This window comes from Triticum urartu, chromosome 4 (genome assembly GCF_003073215.2).
Source record: "Triticum urartu cultivar G1812 chromosome 4, Tu2.1, whole genome shotgun sequence".
NCBI classification, from domain to species: Eukaryota; Viridiplantae; Streptophyta; class Magnoliopsida; order Poales; family Poaceae; genus Triticum; species Triticum urartu.
In genome coordinates, this window is record NC_053025.1 from 293,400,314 (window position 1) to 293,407,709 (window position 7,396).

The 7,396-nt window shown below is 42.2% G+C and overlaps 1 long non-coding RNA gene across 5 annotated transcripts; it reads right to left on the reverse strand.

Moving 5' to 3' along the window:
* Positions 1–120: 120 nt before the first annotated feature.
* LOC125551521 lies at positions 121–3,726 on the reverse strand. 5 transcript variants are annotated; one of them, XR_007302760.1, is made up of 4 exons: positions 3,305–3,726; positions 1,176–2,631; positions 582–775; positions 121–449 (listed from the first exon to the last, which is right to left on the reverse strand). It is a non-coding gene; the product is annotated as an uncharacterized LOC125551521 (long non-coding RNA). The 5 variants fall into 5 exon arrangements; XR_007302762.1 differs by having other exon boundaries at positions 675–775; positions 3,305–3,725; XR_007302761.1 differs by lacking the exon at positions 121–449 and having other exon boundaries at positions 511–775; positions 1,176–1,760; positions 2,531–2,631.
* Positions 3,727–7,396: the final 3,670 nt, after the last annotated feature.

The following is a 7,396-nucleotide window of genomic DNA, read 5'->3' on the forward strand; positions in this document are numbered from 1 at the left end:
CCCCCCCCCCCCCCCCCACGGTGAAAATTCAAAAAAAGTGTATTTTGATTGAAACATGAGACCCATAGCAACAGTAATCCCGTTAACATGGTAAATTACTCATATTGTAGACCAACTATGTAAAACCATCAATTCTAGATGTTATAATACCATACTATTTACTGAAGATTATAAAACCTTCTATGGTCAAATGTTGGACTTACAGTCATTTCTACTAATAAAATCTAAACAGTATCATTTTTGCAATGAAGCGAATCAAAATTGCAAATTCTGTAAACAATCCCCACGATCACAAGAAAATTTTTTGCATCGCATTATTTCCTCGAACATACTTAGCTTGCTAGCACGGAGATCTAGTAGTTCTATTTGAGTCATTTCAGCATCCTCTCATTTTTTTCCACTCTTTCTTCTAATAAATTATCAAAGTCAGAACCGTCATTGAGAAAAACCTATACATCAGAATTTTTCAGTATCAGACCAACAAGGCATCATGCAAGATAACAAAAATCCTTTCAGTTCTATCACGTGCATTCAGAAAATATGTATTGCTTGGTAATATAAAAGAGGTTCTGGACACATACTCCTTAGCTTCTTCTAAGCATCAGCAGAAGCATGTTTGTTTGCAATTGACATATGAGGAAGAAAGAAGGCCATTTAGAATGGATACTGCTTACTTCGACTTAATGAAGTTTTAGCGCTATTTCTCTAGCCCATGCTGCTTTATTGGCAAAGGTTGTTTGAATTATCAGAAGTGTCATATGTCCAGTCTTAGATCCTGCAAATAATAGCTGCATTGTGAAGTATGAAGTTTAACCTGGACACATAGGTCAAAGACATCGGCAAAACAAGCAGTCAAAACTTAGAAGCAATAGACTAAAAGATTAGATACAATCACGGGCTAGAACAATACAAAATGCACCAAGAAATGATCTCATCATACCCCTAATGTCTTGCCATCAATTAAAAGGCATCAGACCACAAGATTAAATACACTCATGGTCAGAATGATACAAAATGCTCCAAGAGATCTCACATGCCCCCAATGGTTTCCATAAAAAAACAGCAAGACTAATCTTACAAAATTGCTTACGAGATAGACATAGGCACTAATGACACACTGCAAACACCATGTACAGGAAATGAGAAGGAATTTACTCTCGTAATATTCACTGTACCTCTGGAGAAGGCCTCTTGATAGTGTGCACCTTGATCTCTATGTACCTCATGTTGGATCCCTGTGCCCGCTAGTCCATCCTCACCATGATCTCGTCGCTAGCCTTGCTCATCCAGCTTACGACGATGATGCATGTGCAACCAGCTTATCACTCTGGCCGCGATATGCATATATACGAAAATAAAACGCAGTCATAGTGTAGAAATAATCTCCGCATTAGATCAGAATCAATGAGGAGATGATACATGTATTTTGTAGGGAAAAATTCCAGAAGGCATATCGTATTTTAGAGTAACTACTTGATAAACAAAGAAAAGCACATGCACTTTTTTGCATTGCCTTGCTTTGTCACACAGTAACAATCCTCAAATAGTGAGGACACTTGAGAAAAACACACATGCATTTTAGAAAGAGAAAGCAAGTGTCATTAGCATTGTGGCAGATTGTTAATCGAAAGGACAACAACAAAATTCTCAAGAACTAAAGGAAATTGGTGTGGCTCACATTTAGCTTTACTTGAAGACCATCCGCTAATGACCAGATTATAAAATACCAGCAGGTCCGTCTAGCTGGAACATTGGGTTCTCTGAACAAAGAAGAGGGCGATCCTTAGTAGCCTGGAAACTTCATTTTCAGTCCAAAAAGACATAGTAGTACAGTAACATTTGGAGCTGAAGCAATTTTTAAATAAGGAAAACTTCCTTTGATAATGTCCTTGTGGAATAATTGCAAATAATAATAATGGAAATCTTGTTAGGGTGTCGTACCATTAGCAATGCATATCTATGGTAAAGATTAAGGTAATCAAAAATAAAAAATGTAACCTTGGGGGGAAGATGAGCAATGGCAGCCTACACATGGAACATTGATCTAAAATGATGATATTGTGACTAACTCTAAATACATGAACTGCAATTAATATGTGAAATCCTAAATAATTAGCATCCTTGTCCATGACCTGCCCTCAGAGGCTCTTGTCCACGAGCTCCCATTCTAGCGGCCTATCCGCGTGGCTGACGCTCGGGAAGAAGCAGGACACAAGAGGGTCCCTTCTTCCGGTGGCTGGCATGGTGGATCCTCCTGACCTGACCCTTAGCTAGTCCACAACGGCTTCTTCCTCCACCCCTTCCGGTAGCCACTTCTACTGGATGGATCTGCCGCCTCCAGTGTCAAGGCAGATCACAAATAGAAACTGCAGCGGACTCTGCTGCCACCTTCTCCTCCCACCAAGTTTCACCTCCACCCACTCCTTCCTCAAGGCGCGACGATGTCGGTGCAGCCAGTTGCTCTCCCCCTGGCGACACGCTTTACATGGGAGAGGAAGTGAGAGAGAGGGAGGTTGCGTGCGTTGGCTACCTTCATGGCGACTTTGTACCACCATGGAATAATCCAGTTGGTGCCAAAGTGCGTGGTTCATCGAAGTCATTTATTACTGCAGTAAGTTCTTCAGGTTTGATCTGTTGAATGTAGAAACACACTGATCATAAGTCATAAGACTGATGCAATGTAATCTTTCAAAAAGAAAAAAAAACAAGAATGATGTGTAACATAAAAGAGCAAAAGTTTGCCAACTGAACATACAAACTAATGGAGTCGCAAAAAAGAATATCGAGCAGTGGATCTTCCTTCCCCGTTCATTCACTAAAAAATATGTAGCCACGGTTTAATACAGTTTGAAATAGTAACAACACAAACAAACTTTATGCTCCCTGCAATCTGATGATCCAAGCCATATCTCTATAGGAATTACTTGTACCATTAAATCAATACTTCTAAATTTTGGTAATTGTATTTTTTTGGGCTAGCTGGAAAATCAACTTTCATCTGTATGGCCACATAGATATCACCCTGCAATGTGCTTCCATTAGTAAGTTACAGATGCTTATACCCCCCTCCAACCAGCAGCGTGCCTGTAGAACCAACCAACTACACGGGTACTTTGTGCATCGTAGATTACGGTTACAACAAGCAAGTAAAAAATGAATTCACCAACGCATCAGGCTTGCAGCCACTCGGACAAGCGAGATCTCAGTCAAGTCAAACATAGATCGACCAAGTAAATTAAGTAAAACAGAACAAGGAGTATCAATGGGAGCAGTAGATGTAGATAATTTAACGAAGAAGGAGGACCTCGGGGAAGGACTCGGACTGTGCCCAAGCAGTGCCATCATGGCCAAGGATGGGGCGGCGGTGAGGCGCTGGCCGTCGATGTCGCAGAGCAGCGGCTCGTCAACGTATGTCTGCCATGACATCCTTCTCGCTTGCTTGCCGGCTTTTTTCTCTCCCGAGATTTTGCCATCCCCTTCCTCCTCCTCCTCTGCAACAATCATGGCGGACGGGTGGAATAAGAAGATGAGATGGTTTGGGGGAGAAGCGGATCTGGGGAGGAGGCTTTCTCCAGTGGACAGCGTCGAAGTAGCTGGCATGGGCTGCGGCGGCGGCGCAACCCTAGGAGAAGAGGAAATGAGAGGTTGCGTGTGGAGAGAAAAAGAGGAGTCGGACTCCATTGCTCGAGGCGGCTGCGGATCTCTTCTGGACGAGGAAAAAGTCATCGAGAATTTACCCTGGGAGGTGTTAATTGAGCGACAATAAATTGCGACGTGGCACAGTATTTCAAAAAAAATCTATGATCACGCAAGATCTATCTAGGAGATGCATAGCAACGAGAGGGGAGAGTGTCTACGTACCCTCATAGACCAAAAGCGGAAGCGTTTATCAACGCGGTTGATGTAGTCGTACACCTTCACGATCCATCCCGATCAAGTACCGAACGTACGACACCTCCGTGTTCAGCACACGTTCAACTCGATGACGTCCTTGCCTTCTTGATCCAGCAAGAGGGGCGAAGTAGTAGATGAGTTCCGGCAGCACGATGGCGTGGTGACGGTGTTGGTGAAGAACAATCTCCGTAGGGCTTCACCTAAGCACTACGAAAACTATGATGGATGATAAACTAGGGGGGACGGGGTTGCCGGCACACAGCTTGGTGTTTCTTGATGTGTCTTGGGTGCTAGCCCTACCCCTCTATTTATACGTTGAGCCTTGGAGTCGAAACTTGGAGTAGAAGCCTACACAAAGTCAGTTTCACCCGAAAAGCAAGAGTCCTTCTCGGACTCCAGGGTTCCCGGCGTCTGGACCCAGACGCCAGGGACCGCGGCGTCTGGCTCCTAGACTCTCCAAAACTTCTTTTTGTGCTTTCCAAAAATCTTGTGGGCTTTCCCTTTGGCCCAAATAAAGTGTTCCCGTACCCAAACATTTCGGGAAACATCCGGAACCCCTTTCGGTGAATTCTGGAGCCCTTCTGGAGAACAAACACTATCATTCCATATATCAATCTTTATATACGGACCATTTCAGAGTTCCTCGTCATGTCCGTGATCTCATTCGGGACTCCGAACAACATTCGGTCACCAACATACATAACTCATATAATACTATATCGTCAATGAACGTTAAGTGTGCGGCCCTACGGGTTCGAGAACTATGTAGACATGACGAGACATCTCTCTGGTCAATAACCAATAGCAGAACCTGGATGCCCATATTGGCTCCTACATATTCTACGAAGATCTTTATCGGTCGAACTGCATAACAACATACCTTGTTCCCTTTGTCATCGGTATGTTACTTGCCCGAGATTCGATCGTCGGTATCATCATACCTAGTTCTATCTCGTTACCGGCAAGTCTCTTTACTCGTTCTGTAATGCAACATCCCGCAACTAACTTATTAGTCACATTGCTTGCAAGGCTTATAGTGATGTGCATTACCGAGAGGGCCCAGAGATACCTCTCCGACAATCGAAGTGACAAATCCTAATCTCAATCTATGCCAACTCAACAAACACCATCAGAGACACCTGTAGAGCATCTTTATAATCACCCAGTTACGTTGTGACGTTTGATAGCACACTAAGTGTTCCTCCGACATTTGGAAGTTGCATAATCTCATAGTCATAGGAACATGTATAAGTTATGAAGAAAGCAATAGCAATAAACTAAACAATCAAAGTGTTAAGCTAATGGATGGGTCAAGTCATTCTCTAATGATGTGATCCCGTTCATCAAATGACAATTCATGTCTATGGCTAGGAAACTTAACCATCTTTGATTAACGAGCTAGTCAAGTAGAGGCATACTAGTGACATTCTGTTTGTCAATGTATTCACACATGTACTAAGTTTCCGGTTAATACAATTCTAGCATGAATAATAAACATTTATCATGATATAACGAAATATAAATAACAACTTTATTATTGCCTCTAGGGCATATTTCCTTCAGTCTCCCACTTGCACTAGAGTCAATAATCTAGATTACATTGTAATGATTCTAACACCCATGGAGTCTTGGTGCTCATCATGTTTTGCTCGTGAGAGGGGCTTAGTTAACGGGTCCGCAACATTCAGATCCGTATGTATCTTGCAAATCTCTATGTCTCCCTCCTTGACTTGATCGCGGATGGAATTGAAGCGTCTCTTGATGTGCCTGGTTCTCTTGTGAAATCTGGATTCCTTTACCAAGGCAATTGCACTGGTATTGTCACAAAAGATTTTCATTGAACCCGATGCACTAGGTATGACACCTAGATCAGATATGAACTCCTTCATCCAGACTCCTTCATTTGCTGCTTCCAAAGCAGCTATGTATTCCGCTTCGCACGTAGATCCCACCACGACGCTTTGCTTAGAACTGCACCAACTGACAGCTCCACCATTCAATAAAAATATGTATCTGGTTTGTGACTTAGAGTCATCCGGATCAGTGTCAAAACTTGCATCGACGTAATCGTTTACGATGAGCTCCTTGTCACCTCCATAAACGAGAAACATATCCTTAGTCCTTTTCAGGTGTTTCAGGATGTTCTTGACCGCTGTCCAATGATCCACTCCTAGATTATTTTGGTACCTCCCTACTAAACTTATAGTAAGGCACACATCAGGTCTGGTACATAGCATTGCATACATGATAGAACCTATGGCCTTAGCATAGGGAATGACTTTCATTTTCTCTCTATCTTCTGAAGTGGTCGGGCATTGAGTCTGACTCAACTTCACACCTTATAACACAAGCAAGAACCCTTTCTTTGCTTGATCCATTTTGAACTTCTTCAAAACTTTATCAAGGTATGTGCTTTGTGAAAGTCCAATTAAGCGTCTCGATCTATCTCTATAGATCTTCATGCCCAATATATAAGCAGCTTCACCGAGGTCTATCATTGAAAAATTCTTATTCAAGTATCCTTTTATGCTATTCAGAAATTCAGTATCATTTCCGATCAACAATATGTCATCCACATATAATATCAGAAATGCTACAGAGCTTCCACTCACTTTCTTGTAAATACATGCTTCTCCAAAAGTCTGTATAAAACCATATGCTTTGATCACACTATCAAAGCGTATATTCCAACTCCGAGATGCTTGCACCAGTCCATAAATGGATCGCTGTAGCTTACACATTTTGTTAGCACCTTTTGGATCGACAAAACCTTCTGGATGCATCATATACAACTCTTCTTTAAGATATCCATTAAGGAATGCAATTTTGGCATCCATTTTCCAAATTTCATAATCATAAAATGCAGCAATTGCTAACATGATTCAGACGGACTTAAACATCGCTACGGGTGAGAAGGTCTCATCGTAGTCAACTCCTTGAACTTGTCGAAAACCTTTCGTAACAAGTCGAGCTTTGTAGACAGTAACATTATCATCAACGTTAGCCTTCTTCTTGAAGATCCATTTATTCTCTATGGCTTGCCGATCATCGGGCAAGTCAACCAAAGTCCACACTTTGTTCTCATACATGGATCCCATCTCTGATTTCACGGCCTCAAGCCATTTTGCGGAATCTGGACTCATCATCGCTTCCTCATAGTTCGTAGGTTCGTCATGGTCAAGTAACATGACTTCCAGAACAGGATTACCGTACCACTCTAGTGCGGATCTTACTCTGGTTGACCTACGACGTTCGGTAGTAACTTGATCAGAAGTTTCATGATCATCATCATTAGCTTCCTCACTAATGGTGTAGGAATCACTGGAACTGGTTTCTGTGATGAACTACTTTCCAATAAGGGATCAGGTACAATTACCTCATCAAGTTCTACTTTCCTCCCACTCACTTCTTTCGAGAGAAACTCCTTCTCTAGAAAGGATCCATTCTTAGCAACGAATATCTTGCCTTCGGATCTGTGATAGAAAGTGTACCCAACAGTCTC